At 42.6% G+C, this 9,827-nt stretch overlaps 1 protein-coding gene across 1 annotated transcript in view; it reads left to right on the top strand.

Moving 5' to 3' along the window:
• Positions 1–9,503: 9,503 nt before the first annotated feature.
• Positions 9,504–9,827, top strand: part of ERCC6 (ERCC excision repair 6, chromatin remodeling factor) — a 44,162-nt gene continuing 43,838 nt past the window's right edge. Inside the window, exon 1 of the mRNA XM_064430774.1 lies at positions 9,504–9,660. The gene's annotated coding sequence lies outside the window, so the exon portion shown is untranslated. The remainder of the gene's footprint in view (positions 9,661–9,827) is intronic.

Raw genomic sequence — 9,827 nt, 5'->3', positions numbered from 1 at the left:
CTGTATTGTGTCAGCAGCCTACCCCTGGCATCTTTTGTTCAGCCTGACAGTGCACTGCACAGTGCAGCCATCCACCCTCACCCAGCAGCTCTGGGAGGACCATGCTCCCTACACTGACACTGATACACAGCAAGACAGATATTTCCAGGAGTATGACACATCCTACCTGACCGTGAGGGAAAAGCTGCACCATGCCAACATTCCCATACATGGAAAGAATGCAAAGCTTCCACTAGAAAAAAAAAATGGGGTCTGTGAACCACTTCTTGATCTACTTTTGTCTTATTCTTGCAGCAAGATATGGGAATGGGGAAGAAGTGTGCCAACATACTGAATAGATTGAGCAAGGACATCTATTTTAATGCAGGACTTATTAGCTCACAGTTCCTACTGTGTCTTGAAGGAAAGCATAGCAATACCTTTTTAAACAAAGGTGTTGCTGCCCAGCCATGTAGAAAAATACAGGCCAGAGCTCCTACATTCTAAAAGCATCCACTGTATACCCTACACTGTAGCAAGCATTAAACTTACCAAACCTAAGTTAAAAACAGAGGACTGTTCATTGAGGACTCTTGATGTGAAGTTCTGCCTTTTGAGCACTTGAAAACTAACTAAGAATAAGATAACTGATTGATCTATATTTAGAAAAAAGAATAAATTGTTTGATATAACCAGCAAGGGAATATATCTAATTAGAACTATCCCTTGCAAAAACAGAGCAGCCTAGACAGGGTCCCTAACAATTCGTGTCTGCCTGTTTCTAGCTACATTCTGATCATATTTGTCAGCCTCTGGAATTTAGGAAATACAAGTTTTTACATGTGTTCTTCTGAAAAGCCCAACAAACTTTTGCAACCTTAACTTCATATTGTCATAATGAAAAGCTTCTTAGTAGAGGCTCTATAGAGCCTGGACGTGCTCTGATGTAGTCCAGGGAAGGTTGCTTATGGATTTCAACCTTTTAGACTGAAATATAAAAAAGTTCATTCACACAAAGCAGCTCAGTGAAGCCAAATAACAAGGCTTAGCCTAGGCTGCCCTGAGATATTTTATTACAGATGAAACCAATTCCCTTTGAAGATAAGGGAATGCTTTAGTTGATGGACTCTATTTTGCTTTTGGCAAGATCTATGTAAATCTGGAGTAATGCCATTAACTTTATAAAAACCTCACCCCAGATTTACAGTGATGTCACCAGGAGCAGGATCCAAGCCCTGGTTGATTGAAAAAGTACCAAACACTTTAATTGAAACTGAATCTTAAAGTAACCAGTGGGAAGATATTTTCTCAATTGCACTTGTGATTATTGTTAATTTGTAGTGAGTTATTAATGTAACCATTAAAGTTGAAGAACTCACATAAATCAGGATAATTTATGAGAGGAACTGAGCATACCTAATTAACTCAAATTGTTGGTTATTAATTTTTATTTTTTTAAACCAAGTAACCAAGGCTCTTAATGCTATAGCCTGAGCCATAAAATAAAATCTAGTCTGTTTTGACAATGTACAGATATTTGGGATTTAGAGCATAATTGAAAGTCCCACATTTTCTTTAGTGCAATTTCTCTCAACTCAAACACAAAGTGATATGCAGGGAGAATTATGTTCTTTCTTAGTCACTCAATGCTCTGCTTCCAAAACATTTGAATTTTGGACCAAAATAGCCCAAAAACATACATGGAAAAAGAAAACTTTTAAGTAAAAAACCCACCATATTCTTTAAAATATTTTCTTCTCATTTTTGAGACTCCTTTTTCCACATGACTCTTAATGCCAAAGCATTAAGGCAATGGTGGACAGGTTAGAGTCATGCCATACTTTTAAATGATATTTCATATAACACTAGGAAATCATTTGAGTTCCTGGCGAAGTCTACTTCTTCCTTTATAAATGTTTAAGGCTCAAGGGGACCATTGTCATAATCTGGTCTGATCTTCTGCTAAACAGGCAGCCAAGCATTGAGAGGGAATATATTGTGTGTATTGTTAATAGTGAGGCTTTGCATACCCAGTCTGGACATGGAAGACTCCATAATGCTACCTGGAAGCCTGCATTGTTCTCATCATCTTGACCTACCAGGCTTAATTGATGGAAATTCTCTATATTTATTCAGCCATCATATGAAATTTAATGATACAGAGGTAGGATTATACAACAGCATAGATACCTCATGAATGATTTTTATCTTTTCACCCCAGTCTAACTTGCATCTAGTACTGCCTACCATTAGATCACAGCCTCTAGAGGCATTTGATGGAAGCATGGTACTTTTTAAATCTCCCAACACACACAGTGAAACCCCTACACTGAGTAAGGTCCCTCACTGATGCTCACCTTGGGTCATTCTGACACAGAAAGCATGCTGCAGGGCATTACTATTTCATCAGCAATGTCAGCAGCCAGAACATTTATCCAGATCCTATTTCATGTTCCAATAGGCTGCTTGCCTCAGAAGATGTCATAGGGTCAGCAGAATAGATCTGGGGAAAAGTCCAGAGATGCAAAGGAGAGCACCAACCTCAGCATGTCACAGAGGGGTGGTACAGCACATGGCACCACAGGCAACTGCAAGCCACTGTACAGCAGAAAGATGAAAGATGTTTTCATACTATTCTGAGAATTTATACTCAGGGTCTAGTATGTAATCCCAAGCTTTACAACAGTTCTGATCAGCTTGTTCTGATTCAACCTTTCTAATTCTCACCTCATGCCCCCTGGATCTATTTAAAACAGTCCAGTTAAAATCATTTTCTTGGCCCGGTATCTGACCACGTCATGTAAACCAAATCTGAGCCAGAGGCAAATCCAGATCAGCCTGTGGTTCAGGTTTGGGTTTAAATTAAAAGAATGTTTGTGATTTGAATAGATGGAACATTAGCAAGTAACAACAATATAATAGCCTATAATAATAAGTTTATTTTGCAATAATAGAATCACAGATGAGTCAAAAGAGGAAACTAATCCCCTGGGTGATATGGTTGTAGGATTAATATAGTATGAACACAGTTAGATCTTCGGAGACATGCAAACCTATCCAAAATGCAGTAGGGTTTGTTTGGCACCAAGCTTCCAACTTTGCCTCCATCCTAATAAAATCAGAGTTGTATATATCTTTTTATTTGCCGCTAACTTATATAAATGTATTTCAACAATTTAAAGAGCAAAAACCTTCCCAAACTACCAAAGTCTGGGGGCCTCTATTTTTGCAGCTCTAACAATTTTACTAAGACATCTCCTACTCTGTGACATTTTAATTATTCACACCACCACTGCACTACAAGTGAAACATGCTGTGTATTCTCCATTCACTCATTCATTAGTTTTAATTAAACCCTCTAATTTTATTTATGCTGTCATGGACTGATTAACAATTTGCAGCACAAACCAGGAAGTTTTAAACAGCACCTTGAGAAATCTTCCTTGCTCTAAACAGGGATCTGCTATAATAACTACAAATCTGCTGGATTATGTTCTGAAAGGCAAAAGGAACTACATCAGCAGCTTTCACAATGCAATTTTCTTTTAGCTGTTTAACAAACCATATCTCAAGGCCTTTGGTGAGAAACAGATGATGAGTTATCCAAGGGATTCAACAGAATGAAACTGCAGAGAGACATTGTGAAAGTTCTTTTATTAGAAGCAGTCTAGGGCTGAGATGGAGCAGCATGATGCAATAGGAGCAGCGTACCAAGTCCTACTCCAGGAGAGACTCAGGACACTTTAAGTGTTGCCAAAATGGACAAGAGGCACTGCCTGGAACTTGCTAAAGGATAAATTCACGGAACAGCTTAAGTAACTCTAAACAAAGTCTTTATGGCCGTAATTTACACATTTTATTATTCTTTTAAATTCCTGTCATCCATTTGAAGCTCTTCTGAGCACCTTCTGACAATAAACCTTTCTCTCAAGACCTCCACATCTCAGTGATCTTATAACATCTGATTTCCTCAGCATGTGTGCTACACCTCAAAATGCAAAGATTTAACTTCACTCAAAGCAGCCACCCACATATCTCAGCGCAGGGTCCTGCTTAGCAATTAATTCTGGTCCCCAGATTTCAAAGCAGGCCTTTCCTCACTCTTCACATCTGTTGCTTCCTCCCTGGTCCCCATCTACACATCTTTTCACATTTGTTCCTGTCCCCACCTGCACATCTCAGCTCTGCTTCTCTTGCTCCTTCAGCAGTGTTTCATTCCCTCCCATCTGCTGGAAAAGACCACCTCAGACCACTTTTTCCACCTTTGCCTGTTAGGTGTCGTTGTGCTCACCGAGTCAAGGCAGATAAAATTCTAGGAGAACAAATAAGCATCTCCTCTGAACAGGACTCATTGAAAGATTTGGGGAGGCTACACAGAGCTCCTGGGCCCTTTCTTTTACCCTACTTCCCTTCTTAGCTCTCTGCTCAGTATAATATTTGCTTTATACAACTCTGAGTTGCTGCCAACTGCTGTGGAGCCCACAAATAACTATTCCCATTCATCTGTGGTCTTTTGTGCAATGTAGAAAAATGCAGTTTACAGGCATTAAAATCCATCATGAATCAGGGAGCTGTGCACTACCTCCCATTTTTATGGCACAGGATCTCTGCTGCACCAGGACAAGCTAATGAGTAAAGAGGAAAACCTCTTCAGGGACAGCAACCATTCCTACATAGCCATGACCATTAAGCCAATCCCTATTACTTTGCTTATAGGCTTGCAGTTAGGGAGAAATGAATACAGAGTGAAGCACCGACATTTCGTCTTCCTGACCTCTGCCCTGAGTACAAACTGAGGCCAGACAGCAAAATCGGTTTGAGTGTGTCAGTCTGAACTAAAACAACACAATTCTTTATCCTTTGGCACAATTCTTTACCCTTCAAAATCTGGTCACACAACAATTCAGCAGTGGGCTATTTATAGAGGCTGCACTGCCTCCAGGCCTGGAGCAAAGCGCTGTCCCAGGAGACCCCAGCTGAGACCCAGCACAGCAGCGCAGGCTGAATCTGCCTACCTCATCAGGAGCGTTGGATTTCACCCTGGCCAAGAGCGTTCCCAGCAACAAATGAGGCCTCCCATAAAGTATTCCAATAAAAACAGAGGCTTTAAAAAGAAATCAGTGATTTGCTCCCTTCCAAGACATATAAATCGTTCTAGATTGTACTATTTTAGAAGCATTTGTGATTTGTTTTAGGCGATGCCTCCCTCTAGTGTTAAAGCCAGCAGGTGGCCACAACTGGGTCTCTGATAGCCCAGTTTTTGAGGAGGTGAAAGATTTTTCAAGTACCCAAAATGTATCATGCTTCTCTTCCTGGCACCATCAACACTTCAAACACGGGCTGAGCGGGATTGCCAGCGAGCTTTGGGGAGCATCACAGGTAGTCATTGCAGGAGACCTAGGCAAATGGACAGCAGTGAAAAGCAGCAGCCTTTGGCTCCCTGGTAAGCAGTAGAAGATCCTGGCTCTGGGGTGCAAGAGCCAGAGCCTTGCCCTAAGCTTTTCAGGGAACAACTACAAAGTATGCAATATGTGAAAGGCTGGTTTGAAAAGTCAATAAACATCCAGGTTTTTCTTCCCTCTTTGCCTGCAGAAGACTGATTCCAACAGCCCATTACATGCTTACTCAGTTCTTTAAACTTCTATGATTTATTTCTCTTTTTTATACAGGGCCTTAAAAAACGTTGTGCACACACACCTTTGAAAGATATGTAGCAAAGACACACGAGAAGCAATGATCTGACTGCAAGCTCAGAAAAAGGCCTTCACCTAGAAAGTCACTTTTTAATTCCTTTGGAGAAAAATACAGCCCAAATAACCACAAACATGGAGCTTTCCTGAAAGATTTGCATTATCAAGAACTCCTTTACACGTGAGCTGTTGTCTAGCAACACCTGTTGGAAATAAAAAAGGTGAGCAATCTAACCAAAGAAAAGCAGTGGGAGAAACCCTCACTTCTGGAATTTGTTCCCATTTGCAGTCATTAGTTTTCCAACCTAGTAGTGCATTAGGAGTAGATTTCTGCATTTAATTTCTTAAATGCACCACAGCAGGGAGAATGAGGGAAGGAAAAAAACCAATTTTATTTCTCTGCAATATAAAGAGTAGCAGTTATTGCTTGCCAACTACACAATTATTTTCAAAGAGCTTAGCATCTCTCTTAGGTTGATATATTAGCTTTATTACACAGCCATGGCTCTGAGAGATACTTGCCACTCAACTCGTTGGTACAAAGAGATACAGATGCTTTATTACTGTGGATGGAATTCCCATTTCTGCCAATGCTGCCGGCAATTCTGTGCCCTCCTGAGAAGTAATGCAGTCTTTAAATCATTTATTATCTATTTTCATCACAACTTCACAGTTTCGGCATTTTGTTTTAAAAGTATCAGTGTGCCTCAGTGTATAGCATTTTCACCACCAGCACAGAAATCTCCTAGGGTGTTGGCTCAGACCCACAGCTGATGCTTCATCAGGAAAGGACTGAAAAATAGAGAAGCTAAACTGATATGCATTAAAATCTGGTACTGCCATCTGTTTTTCAGCAGAACAGTGCTGCCTGTGGGCACTAGGACACTCCATACCTGAATAACTGACCCCTCCAAAATAGTGTTGGGATTTTTGGCCTGTAAATCGGCCTCAGGCAGGACAAGTGTAGCCAGCTGATCAGCTCAGCCACAAAAGCAGTATTTCTGGGAATACTATAACACAGGGTAGCACATAACTGCTTAGGGAAGTTTTAGGCAAAACCTCTGGTGTCCATGCCATTTCAGAAGTCTAAGAAGGTAAGAGAAAGTTTATTCTTCCGAAATTCAACCTCAAGATTTTACAAAGTTGTGGCTTATTCTAAAATTACATTGAAGTCTTTCCTTCCTCTGTGTTTTAACAGACCAGCCTCTCTTTCAAGCACATGACTTTTTTGTTTTTTTGTTTGTTTTTTTTTTTTTTTTTAAGCTAGAGTGTTTCAGGCTACATGAAAGATAGCTAGAAGGATAAACTCTGGAAAAATCTACCAAGTCATGTAGTGGATTTTCTACTGTTCATAAATTTAATCAAAATGTGGTACCCTGGCAAGCCATCTGTGCCACCTTGTCTCAAGACTCAGGCCTGATGTAGAAGTTACTGAGTATTTTTAGTGTCACACGGGAGGTCACAAAGAATGATCTAATGGTCCTGTCTGGGTTTAAGCTCTATGAATAAATTAAAATCTTAGGCCTAAGCACTTTGGGACAAAGGAACATCTTTAAATATTTAGCAAAGCACTGCATCCACTGGGACTCCTCCACAAAGAAAAGTGTCAGTCACATGCCTCAGGCTCAGCCATCTCAGGTGACCTTAATGCATGTAAACACTGGTTGATGAGAGCTCAAAGATGCTCAAATCCCACAGTCACTTAACTCTGAAAATGTACTGGTTTGGATTAGCTGTTTCTTAGACAGTCAGTCCAAGCCTTTCTGTGTGCTTCCTCCATTGTGATCAGTCACAGTCCACATACAGCATTTCCTCAGAACAAAATCCATAAATATATTCTATCACAAAGTCCTTCCTTAGCCTTCAGTTTGGCAAAATACATCCCAAACTCTGTGGAGGACAGGCCTACTTGAAAAGCAAGAATGAAGATTTGTCCAACTGCCAGGAGGTCACAGCCTTAATAGCACAACCAGGCCTGGACCACAAGGGGCTTGAGAGGATCCTCTCCTGCTAAGACATGGTAGGTTGTTACTGGTTATACTGGGCGCATCCCTGGGATCTGTTTATCACAGTTATAGGGATAACTTCAGAGCAGGAAACTGAAAAATTATGGACTAAAAATTAAATCACTGCCCCTTTCCCCCTAATCACTGACCATAATTTACAGAACCTAATTTTTCATTACCCAATTCAGAGTCACAGAAACAAATTGCTTCCTTCCGAAGTTGTTATTCTATTTGAGCTTCCTTGGGGTCTGTTTGAGTTTTTTCACATCCCTCCAGATCCAACTGCTACTTCTGCACATGGTCTTCCAGGATCCTTCCCAGAAACCCCACAAGGCTGGTAGGGAAAGGAAGACACAGTTTAACTTCCCAGTCCAGCTAGTTCAAGTAAAAGAGCATACTATCTTCATATCAAAACTTGCCAAAACCAGCTCCAGCAACAGTTTGCATCACTAATGCTTGCATACGGGGGGGTGAAGTCTGTGGCTATGTTACAACATTAAAAAAACTAATCAAACAAGCAGAACTTGTCCTGCCATGAAACCACACTGCCAATGGTTTAGCAGAGTAGCTGCACTGCGGCAAGCAGTTATCTACATGTAGAAAAAATTTAAAAAAGGAAAACAAAATGAACACAAATGCAATTAAATACTTCAGCAAAAGATAAATATGCATATATACATGCAATGTGAAAATATCAGAAGCCATATGTGTATGTAGCCAAAACCAGAACTGAACTTTTGGTTCATTAGAAATTAATTTTCTACGTGAAAACAACTGCACTGAAAATATAACATCAAAGATATTCTGTTTTATAACACAAATTTTGTACTTTTACAGCCTTTGTAACTGTTCCAGTCAATAGGTGAGGCTGAAAACAGAGCGAAAGGACAGATCTCCCCTGCTTGGGTAAAACTGTGTCAAGGTTGAAAAGTTAAAGAAAGGCATAGTGTTGCAAATGCACCGAGGATGGACCACGATGGAACAAGCTTCAAAGGCCTTGACAGCAGCCTGACATTGCTCTGTCCTTACATGTCCCTGGCTGCTGTCTTTCTCATTCTGCTGCAAGACTTCACATTTTAAATTGTTTCAGCAGATACAGAACATAATTTCTTCTATTTGGAACATGACAATGAAGATTTAGAAGTTTCCTCATTGCAGTCACTAAATGCTACAGGTAATTTGCAGTAATAAGTGTATTTTAGAATAAAGGAAACAAAGAGTTTATCAACATAGCAATGCTTTATTTGCATGATGACCTTTCAGGTCCAGGTCTTAGAAAGGTATTAGAAAATCCATTCTATCTTTTCCTGAGACTCACAGACAGTAAAAGACAGCAGTAAGTAATGGAAAAGAAGGACCGTCAAGGACCTGAAACTGTAGCTCAGAATAAAGCCGGGAAAAAACGCCATCAACATTTTTGGGAATTATTTATTAATATCTATGTGTTCTGCTATGCATTCATCCTCTCACAGCTGGACCAAGGCTGCCAGCAAGTTCTGCTGCCCGAAGGAGGGGAGCTGGATGCGGGAGTCTCACGACGCTAAATGGGGAGGCAGAAGAAGCGGTAAACGGGCAGAAGGGGTAAACAGGCAGAGGAAGCGGTACACAGGCAGAGGAAGCGGCGGGACCCGCGGCACACGTTCCCTATTCGCTCCCGTCCCCAGCTCAGCCCCACGGCGGCCTGAGGGGCCCGGCCCGCCCGCGCAGCCGCCGCGCTGTCCCCGCCGCTGCGGAAGTGACGCGGAGGCGCAGGCGCTGTGCCGGAGCCGTGCCCGAGCCGTGCCGGTGGGAGCAGTGCGGCCCGGCCCGGCCCGGCCCGGCTCGGCTCGGCTCGGCTCGGCTCGGCTCGGCTCGGCTCGGCTCGGCTCGGCTCGGCTCGGCTCGGCCCGGCTCGGCCCGGCCCGGTTCGGCTCGGCAGAGCCCGGCGGCAGCCGGAGCCCCGTGGCAGCCGCGTTTGGCCAGCGCTCGCTCGCTCGCACACGGAGGTGGGTGAAGCGCCGCTTTGCCCCAGCAGCGCTTGGTGCGGGCGGGGCAGAGGCCGCGGCGTTGGCGGGGCGGGCGGGCCGTGGTGCGGTGCCGGTTCCTGAATGCAGGGCCGAGCCTGTGTGTGTTCCCGGCGGCTGGGAGGAAGGCGAGGTGGGACTGAGATCCA

Source organism: Passer domesticus, chromosome 8 (assembly GCF_036417665.1).
Source record: "Passer domesticus isolate bPasDom1 chromosome 8, bPasDom1.hap1, whole genome shotgun sequence".
Taxonomy (NCBI): domain Eukaryota; kingdom Metazoa; phylum Chordata; class Aves; order Passeriformes; family Passeridae; genus Passer; species Passer domesticus.
The sequence above is the reverse complement of the archived record's forward strand: the minus strand, read 5'-3'. Positions and strand labels throughout refer to the sequence as shown.